The following is a 10,548-nucleotide window of genomic DNA, read 5'->3' as shown; positions in this document are numbered from 1 at the left end:
GGAAATCTGCTTCCCTCTGCTCTCCTCTGGATAACTACCCGACCTGCAGCAGCCAATAAGATCCCTTCAGAGTGTGTTGACCAGGTGACAGAGGTACGAGGGTTCAATGACCCACAGAAGGAGGAGTACTTCAGGAAGAGATTCAGTGATGAGGACCTGGCCAGCAGAATCATCTCACATATAAAGACATCAAGGAGCCTCCACATCATGTGCCACATTCCAGTCTTCTGTTGGATTTCTGCAACAGTCCTTGAACACATGTTGAGTACAGACAAGACAGAAGAGATGCCCAAGACTCTGACTGAGATGTACTCACACCTTGTGGAGTTTCATACCAAACAGAAGAATGAAAAGTATCTTGGGAAAGAAGAGACAGGTCCACACTGGAATAAAGAGAGCATTCTGTCACTGGGAAAACTGGCTTTTCAACAGCTTGTGAATGGCAATCTGATTTTCTATGAAGAAGACCTGAAAAAGGCTGGCATTGATGTCAATGAAGCCTCTGTGTACTCAGGATTGTGCACACAGATCTTTAAAGAGGAATGTGGGCTGTACCAGGACAAGGTGTACTGCTTCGTGCATCTGAGCATTCAGGAGTTTCTGGCTGCTGTATATGTGTTCCTCTCATTCATCAACAACAATGAGAATCTAATGGCGGAACAGCAATCAACCAGGAACTTTTTTGCACTGTTCAGAGACAAGCCTGAAGTTACTGTCTACAAGAGTGCTGTGGATAAAGCCTTACGAAGTGAGACAGGAAACCTGGACCTGTTCCTCCGCTTCCTTCTGGGCCTCTCACTGGAGTCCAATCAGAAGCACTTACGAGGTCTACTGACAAAGACAAGAAGCAGCTCACAGAGCCATGAAGAAACAGTCAAGTACATCAAGGAGAAGATCAGAGAGAATTCCTCTCCAGAGAGGTGCATCAATCTGTTCCACTGTCTGAATGAACTGAATGACCATTCTCTAGTGGAGGAGATCCAAAGCTACCTGAGCTCAGGAAGTCTCTCAAAAGAAGAACTGTCACCTGCACAGTGGTCAGCTCTGGTCTTTGTGTTGCTGACTTCAGAAAAGGAGCTGGATGTGTTTGACCTGAAGAAATACTCCAGATCAGAGGAAGGTCTTCTGAGGCTGCTGCCAGTGGTCAAAGCCTCCAGAGCTGCTCTGTGAGTACATAAAATGACATTTAAGTAATAATCATCAGGAAGAAATATTCAGTTTAGAGAAATATATGTATTATAATATGTATATAATATATATTGAGAAACATATTGAATCAATGCATTGATGTTCATATTAGTATAACAATATGACCATACAATTCTAGGAGACAGAAGATTAATATATATGTTGTTTAAGAGAATAAACCAAATGCATCTGCCATTGTCCTTCTACACTATTGGTGTTGAATTAAGAGTGTTTGTGAAATCATGATGATCTCTTTGTCAGGCTGTCAGGCTGTGGAGTCACAGAGGAAGGCTGTGCTTCTCTGGTCTCAGCTCTGAAGTCAAACCCCTCACACCTGAGAGAGCTGGACCTGAGTAACAATGACCTGAAGGATTCAGGAGTGAAGCTGCTCTCTGCTGGACTAGGGAATCCCCACTGTAAACTGGAGACTCTGAGGTCAGTATTCCTGTAGTTGGTCAACAAGTGATAACTGTTCACCAGATCCACGTGTGTTTACCAGGCACACATAGTCCACACCATATGTGTTTGGACAGTGAAGCTTACAGTTTTACATTTGGTGCTATGCTCCAGCCTTTTGGATTTGAGATAGAATGTTTCATATTAGGCAACAGTACAGAATGTCACCTTTTATTTGAGGATAATGGTGAGAGGTTAGCATGTTTTGTTGTAGGCTCTGTAACAAAACACAACCAAAACAAACTGCTAATGCAACCAACGAGTTTGAGACCCAATACTAAACTTTTGACTACTTTAATACACTATAAGTGAATTGGTCAGAATACTTATGACTTCTTCAAATAGCGGGACTAGATACATAAAGTGCTTTCATTTCTAAACGGTGAAACAGATATGTATTAAAATATCCTCAAATTAAAGGTGACATTATATACTGTCACCTCATCTGAAACATTTGATCTCAAATCCAAAATGTTGGAGTACAAAGCCACATTTAAAATTTTAGCTTCACTGTCAAAATAGATATGGTGTGGACTGTATACTCAATACAATCTAAATCTGATACCTCACTGTCTGTCTTTTGACTGATACTGCTTTTTAAACTGCTCTGGTCAGTCAACTCAAATATTTGTAATATGCATTTTTCTATCTACAAGCAATACTTTGATAATTTCTAATAATAATACAATCATTTATGAATAGATATGTCAGGTTTCAGGACACTGATATATCTGAAATTGTTGAAAAAATATACTGCCACTATTTTCACCACCAAAGAATAGCAGTGTGATTTTAATATGATTTGACTCTTTGCAGGCTGTCAGGCTGTCTAGTCACAGAGGAAGGCTGTGCTACTCTGGTCTCAGCTCTGAAGTCAAACCCCTCACACCTGAGAGAGCTGGACCTGAGATACAATCACCCAGGAGACTCAGGAGTCAGACTGCTCTCTGCTGGACTGGAGGATCCACACTGCAGACTGGAGAAACTCAAGTATGTAGAGGGTTTATGTCAATGTTCATATCAGACATGTTGGAGTTATCAGGCTAGTTAAGACAAACATTCTGACCACCACTTGGACTAAGTTATATGCTGACCGTGTGTGTGTGTGTGTGTGTTTGTGTTGGTGTGTTTTGGTGTGTGCGTGTGTGTGTGTTGGTGTGTTTTGGTGTGTGTGTGTGGGTCCAGTGTGTGTGCAGTGTGTCCTGTGTGTGTGTGCGTGTGTGTGTGTGTGTGTTTGTGTGTGTGTGTGTGTGTGTCCAGTGTGTGTGTGTGTCCAGTGTGTGTGAGTCCAGTGTGTGTGTGTGTGTCCAGTGTGTGTGTGTGTGTCCAGTGTGTGTGTGTGTCCCCGGTGTGTGTGTGTCTGTGTGTGTCCAGTGTGTGTGTGTCTGTCGTGTGTGTGTGTGTGTGTTTGTCCAGTGTGTGTGTGTGTGTGTGTGTGTGTGTCCCGTGTGTGTGTGTGCACGTGTATCAGTACACACACTAGACACACATACACTCTGGACACACACTGGACAAACACACTGTAAGCACACACACTTGACACATACACACAAAGGACACACACACACACAAAGGACGCACACACACACACACACACTGGACACATACACACAAAGGACACACACACACACACAAAGGACGCACACACACTCACATACTGGACAAACACACACACTGGACACACACACACTCACACTGGACACACACACACACAAAGTCAAAGACCACTTTCATTACTTACTTGGTCATATTAAATATAAGCTGTATTTCTACAGAAGCAGAAATCAGGGACACCAAAGTTTACAAAGAGTTGCTTTGACAATGTGTGTGTGTGTGTGACGTGTTCGTGTTACTTTAGAAATGTGTGTGTGTTCAGGGTGTGTGTGTGTGTGTGTTCAGGATGTGTGTGTGTGTGTGTGTTTGTTGAGGATGTGTGTGTGTGTGTGTGTGTGTGTTCAGTGTGTGTGTTTGTGTGTGTGTGTTCAGTGTGTATGTGTGTGTGTTCAGGATGTGTGTTCAGTGTCCTGAGGGTCGGAGGTACGTTCCGCTCGAGATTCGGGATCGACTCATCTACTGGGCTCACACGTCACCCTCTTCTTGACATCCGGGTATTGGCCGGACAGTGCATTGCCTTAGCACTAAATACTGGTGGCCTACTTTGGCTAGGGATGTGAGGGTTTACGTCTCCTCCTGCTCGGTGTGCGCCCAGTGTAAGGCGCCCCGACATCTGCCCAGGGGTAAGTTACAGCCCCTACCCGTTCCACAACGACCATGGTCCCACCTCTCGGTGGATTTTGTAACAGACCTTCCCCTCTCTCAGGGGAATACCACCATCCTGGTCGTTGTGGACCGGTTCTCTAAGGCCTGTCGTCTTCTCCCTATGTCGGGTCTTCCTACTGCCCTACAGACCGCTGAGGCCCTATTTGCCCACGTCTTCCGGCATTACGGGGTCCCCGAGGATATAGTGTCTGATCGAGGCCCCCAGTTTACCTCCCGGGTGTGGAGAGCGTTTATGGAGCGTTTGGGGGTCTCGGTTAGCCTTACCTCGGGGTACCACCCGGAGAGTAACGGGCAGGTAGAACGTGTCAACCAGGATGTGGGTAGGTTTCTGAGGTCGTATTGCCAGGACCGGCCTGAGGAGTGGGCGCGTTACATTCCCTGGGCCGAGATGGCCCAGAACTCTCTCCGCCACTCCTCCACCAACCTAACCCCTTTCCAATGTGTATTAGGTTACCAGCCGGTTCTGGCACCGTGGCAGCAGAGCCAGATCGAGGCCCCTGCGGTGAATGATTGGATGAGGCGCTCGGAAGAGACGTGGAACGCTGCCCACGTCCACCTGCAGCGGGCCGTCCGTCGTCACAAGGCGAGCGCCGATCTCCACCGCAGTGAGGGGCCGGTGTACGCACCCGGAGATCGAGTCTGGCTCTCTACCAGAAACCTACCCCTCCGCCTGCCCTGCCGGAAGCTGGGTCGGCGGTTTGTGGGGCCCTTTAAAGTCCTGAGAAGATTGAACGAGGTGTGTTATAGGTTACATCTACCTGTTGAATATAAGAATATTAACCCCTCGTTCCATGTGTCTCTTCTCAGGCCGGTGGTAGCTGGTCCACTCCAGGACAATGAGATAGGAGAGACTCCTCCGCCCCCATTGGACATCGAGGGGGCTCCGGCGTACACCGTTCGGTCCATCTTGGACTCCAGACGCCGGATGGGGGGTCTCCAGTATCTCGTGGAGTGGGAGGGGTACGGCCCGGAGGAGCGGTGCTGGGTGCCGCAGAGGGACATCCTAGACCCATCTCTCCTGTCGGAGTTCCACCGGGACCATCCCGCGCGCCCTGCTCCGCGTCCTCCTGGTCGTCCCCGAGGCCGGGGTCGGCGCACGGCTGGAGCCGCGCGTCAAGGGGGGGGTACTGTCACGGTTTCGGCCGAGGCTGCTCCTCCTCCTGGTTCGGGCAGGCTTCGGCGGTCGTCGTCCCCGGAGTACTAGCTGCCACCGATCTATGTTTCATGTTCGTTTGGTTTGGTCTTGATGTTGTACACCTGTGTCTAGTTAGTCCTCGTTAGTGTTCTATTTAGTTCTCGTTGTGTGTGTCTGTGTTTGTGTGTGATTGCTATTCTGTTTCGTGTTGGAGCTACTATTTTCCCTCCAGTGTTTTGGAGAGGTTCTTTTGCACATGTTAGTGCGACGTTTGTTTTGTCGCCTGTGTGCGCCGTGTATTCGCCTTCGGGCTTATTGTGCTTATGTCTTTTGTGAATATTGCACTAAAGCCTTTGGACTGAGCCTCTGCGTCCTGCGCCTGATTCATACACCACACCCACCTTCAGCACCCGTTGACAATAGGCGTAGACGTGATTTTCTTTATTGGCGTTGCTGCCAAATCTACTGCTTGATTTCTGTGATTGGATTGGAAATGTTTGGTATATAATATAATCTGATTGTTTTTAATGTTGTTTTATAATGTAGAAGAGGTGCTTTGCATTACATTGATGAAGGTGGGCAGACCTTGACCAATGGTTGGGTAACGATGTAGCTATAGTGTTGCCATAAACAACTCGTTGCTATGGAATATTAATTTCTCTGTTATCATATGCAGCGTAGGACGGCACTCTTGTGGGAAGACAGCTTGGTAGCTGCGTTCAAGCTGCATTGGACCGATAAGTCGTGGTAGTGCATTGTACATTATTGTTTGCTTTCCGCCATTGGAAATGCATTGTATTGGCATGAGGAAGTGTTATTACGGTAATTAGCAACTGTTTTGCATTGTATTGGCATGAGGAATTGTTATTACGGTAATTAGCAACAGTTTTGCATTGTATTGGCATGAGGAATTGTTATTACGGTAATTAACAACTGTTTTGCATTGTATTGGCATGAGGAATTGTTATTACGGTAATTAGCAACAGTTTTGCATTGTATTGGCATGAGGAATTGTTATTACGGTAATTAGCAACAGTTTTGCATTGTATTGGCATGAGTAATTGTTATTACGGTAATTAGCAACAGTTTTGCATTGTATTGGCATGAGGAAGTGTTATTACGGTAATTAGCAACTGTTTTGCATTGTATTGGCATGAGGAAGTGATATTACGGTAATTAACAACTGTTTTGCATTGTATTGGCATGAGGAATTGTTATTACGGTAATTAGCAACAGTTTTGCATTGTATTGGCATGAGGAAGTGTTATTACGGTAATTAGCAACTGTTTTGCATTGTATTGGCATGAGTAAGTGTTATTACGGTAATTAACAACTGTTTTGCATTGTATTGGCATGAGGAAGTGTTATTACGGTAATTAGCAACTGTTTTGCATTGGATTGATGGGTATTGTGCATGTAGCTGTTTAGCGTTGTCATAACTTGCAATTTCTGGAGGCGGTTATGAATTGTCCACGTTTGTAAAGCGGTGCCGTAGCCTGTATTCTTGCGGCAAGACAGCCGTGCGTGGCTGCAAATACATTGTGTGTAATTGTACTATCGATTATTATCCACCCTGTGTTATCAGCAAGCGAAAATAGTTGTGCCCCCTTAGTAATTTCTGATGCCCCCTTGCCGAGTTAATCCTGCCGCCGGGCCTGGGTTACAGGTGAAATAAATGATGGTGAACGTGCAAGGTGATGAGATTGATGCTCCTTTCCAATAAATATCTAGGGTCTTATTCTGGTGACATGTTGATCGATGCTTGGCTGCTAATGAAGGTAGTTATGTGGCACTACATTAGATCATTCAAATATGGTATCCTTGCGCGCTGCAGGATACATTCAGAGTAAGAATTTGTGATTAGTCCGGAGTCCCGGCTAGTGCTGCGGCTGACCCCCTTAAATACCTGCCGCCTCAGTACATCCACCTCTTCCTTTTCTCACCTCATTCATTTGTCTTGGAGATGAGAGGCTGGTGGTTGACAGAGGAAAAGGAAACCAGGTAGAAAGAGGAGGATACAGGGCATTCAGAAAGGATTCTGACCCCTTGACTTTTTCCACATTTTGTTACGTTACAGCATTCTACAATTGATTAAATAAATAACAGTCCTCATCAAATCAAATCATATTTTATTTGTCACATACACGTGTTTAGCAGATGTTATAGCGGGTGTAGCGAAATGCTTGTGCTTCTAGCTCCGACAGTGCAGTAATATCTAACAAGTAATATCTAACAATTTCACAACATATATCCAATACACACAAAACTAGTAAGGAATGGGATTTAAGAATATATACATATATGGACAAGCAATGACAGAGCGGCATTGACTAAGATACAGTAGAATATTATAGAATAGAATGCAGTATATACATATGAGATGAGTAGTGCAAGATATGTAAACATTATTCATGGTTAACTAGTCTGTTTATTCCACTGATTCATATTGATACCAGTCCATTCATTGGCTGTAAAAGTGGGTAAAAACAGACAAGCATATAACTGTAGCTATGTGGTCTTTACTTGGGTGTGTTTCAGCAGGGTGAGGTCAGAGAGATGCTTCCAAGTCAGTATTGTTCTGAACTCATAAATACACACAATCTGATGGGATGAATGTTCAACCCCATTTAAATGACCATAAAGTCTATATAGTACCTTTAAGTTAAGACCTCACATATCTGTTCATGGCAAAGCAGTTCAATTAATGATATTAACTGATTCTTAAAGAATTTAACTTTTAAATCATGAGCCTCATCTTGAGGAGTCACCTGTGACAGTATTCATAAAGAGTAGGAGTACTGATCTGGGATCAGTTTTGCCTTTTAGATCATAATGAAACAGATTAAATGGACAGGGGGGACCTGATCCTAGATCAGCACTCCTCCTCTGGGAAACTGCATGTATGAAACCGAACACATAGTCGTAGTCTAGTTACAGCAGGTGGTTACTGCCATCTAGTGGAAGATACCAATAAAACACTTTATTATCAGGGTGGGGATACGGTTGAGCTGAACGTAAAGACTCAGGGAAAGGAGCATCTCTTTATCAAATCCTCCTTCAGAGTCACATGCAGGTAAAACATTGTGATTTCTATATAGTGCTGTATCTGAAAGAGCATATTCTGCAGTTTCTATGACACTTACCTTTATCAAATAACTCTCAACATTCAAGAGGTGCAGCTCTATTTCCAAATGTCACTTTTCTCAACAATATCTGTGCTGTCAATGTATTTTGCACATGACCACTCCAGCGCCAGCATTGATCTGGCAACTAAGCAAAAACTAGTAACATAATCAAATTAAAATATGCTATTCTGTGGTAAAGCAACACTCACGGTGTGATGGAGAGTGGTAAAGCAACACTCACGGTGTGATGGAGAGTGGTAAAGCAACACTCACGGTGTGATGGAGAGTGGTAAAGCAACACTCATGGTGTGATGGAGAGTGGTAAAGCAACACTCACGGTGTGATGGAGAGTGGTAAAGCAACACTCACGGTGTGATGGAGAGTGGTAAAGCAACACTCACGGTGTGATGGAGAGTGGTAAAGCAACACTCACGGTGTGATGGAGAGTGGTAAAGCAACACTCACAGTGTGATGGAGAGTGGTAAAGCAACACTCACGGTGTGATGGAGGGTGGTAAAGCAACACTCACGGTGTGATGGAGAGTGGTAAAGCAACACTCACGGTGTGATGGAGAGTGGTAAAGCAACACTCACAGTGTGATGGAGAGTGGTAAAGCAACACTCACGGTGTGATGGAGAGTGGTAAAGCAACACTCACGGTGTGATGGAGAGTGGTAAAGCAACACTCACGGTGTGATAGAGAGTGGTAAAGCAACACTCACGGTGTACAGATGTTAAATAAATAAGTGTTAGCTTCCTCAGCACCAAGCACCCCACTGTTGCCACCGGCGGTGACCAGAAGAAGAAACCGGAGACAGTGACAGACTACAATCACACAAAGGTATATACAGTATCTCTACCATATACAGATAGCCTTCCCATCTGCCAAACACCAAATAGTATCCCATTTTATTATATTACATTCATATTATTACTATTAGTATTATCATTCTATATAATTATAACCTATTATATTCTATTTTATTTTATGTTAAAGCTTGGTGTGGATGCACTCGACCAGATGTCTAGACTGTACTCTGTAAAAGGGGGTACTCTCCTCTGGCCTGTTGACTGTACTCTGTAAAAGGGGGTACTCTCCTCTGGCCTGTTGACTGTACTCTGTAAAAAGGGGGTACTCTCCTCTGGCCTGTTGACTGTACTCTGTAAAATGGGGTACTCTCCTCTGGCCTGTTGACTGTACTCTGTAAAAGGGGGTACTCTCCGCTGGCCTGTTGACTGTACTCTGTAAAAGGGGGTACTCTCCTCTGGCCTGTTGACTGTACTCTGTAAAAGGGGGTACTCTCCTCTGGCCTGTTGACTGTACTCTGTAAAAGGGGGTACTCTCCTCTGGCCTGTTGACTGTAAACTGTAAAAGGGGGTACTCTCCGCTGGCCTGTTGACTGTACTCTGTAAAAGGGGTATTCTCCTCTGGCCTGTTGAGGTGTTCTACAATGTGCTCGACATGACTGCTATCAACATGTGTTGTACAAGCAATGCCTTGACAAGACAGTCAGCAGGAGACATTTCATCATGGATCTGGCATGTGAGCTTGGTGAGAACAACATGAACACAGAGAAAGAAGCTACAGTCACCAAGCAGGCCGCCAAGACAGCAGGTCCTGCTCTCCCTCTTCCCCAAGCACCACAGCTCCCACTGGGGAAAAATACACAATGTCAAGACAGCAGGTCCTGCTCTCCCTCTTCCCCAAGCACCACAGCTCCCACTGGGGAAAAATACACAATGTCAAGACAGCAGGTCCTGTTCTCCCTCTTCCCCAAGCACCACAGCTCCCACTGGGGAAAAAGACACAATGTCAAGACAGCAGGTGCACACTGAACAAGGCCCATGAAAACTGTGTGCAGGGAACCGATTTGATTTGTTTGTGGAACCGAACCATAAAGAGAAGACTTGATTGGTTCATGTGTAAAGGCTCGGTACAGTGTCTGATACAAGCAACAAATGATTGTTTTTATATCTTGTCATCAATATATTTCCACAAATATTTATTTATGCAATTCATCCTTTACAATTGTTAATGCACTGGTGCTTTTGTTTATGAATACAGCAAATAATTTCACCTGAGCACCTGGCTAGTTATATTATTATTATAATACTTTTTTAATTTGTACTTTGTCAAAATAAACTGTAAATTGACTTTATTAACTCTATTACTAATTGAATCTACAAATACAGTTGATTAAATGGTTTACACTGTAATGTTTTTATTGTAAGGGAAACAGAAATATGATATAGGCCGATTTTATTTTTACTTTGTAGAATTAACTATTGTTGTTATTTTATTGATATATTTCCACAAATATTTCTTCATGCAATTAATCCTTTACAATATATGATGCACTATGTA

The sequence above is a fragment of the Coregonus clupeaformis genome, unplaced genomic scaffold, assembly GCF_020615455.1.
Source record: "Coregonus clupeaformis isolate EN_2021a unplaced genomic scaffold, ASM2061545v1 scaf0019, whole genome shotgun sequence".
Lineage (NCBI taxonomy): Eukaryota > Metazoa > Chordata > Actinopteri > Salmoniformes > Salmonidae > Coregonus > Coregonus clupeaformis.
Note: the sequence above shows the minus strand (reverse complement) of the source record.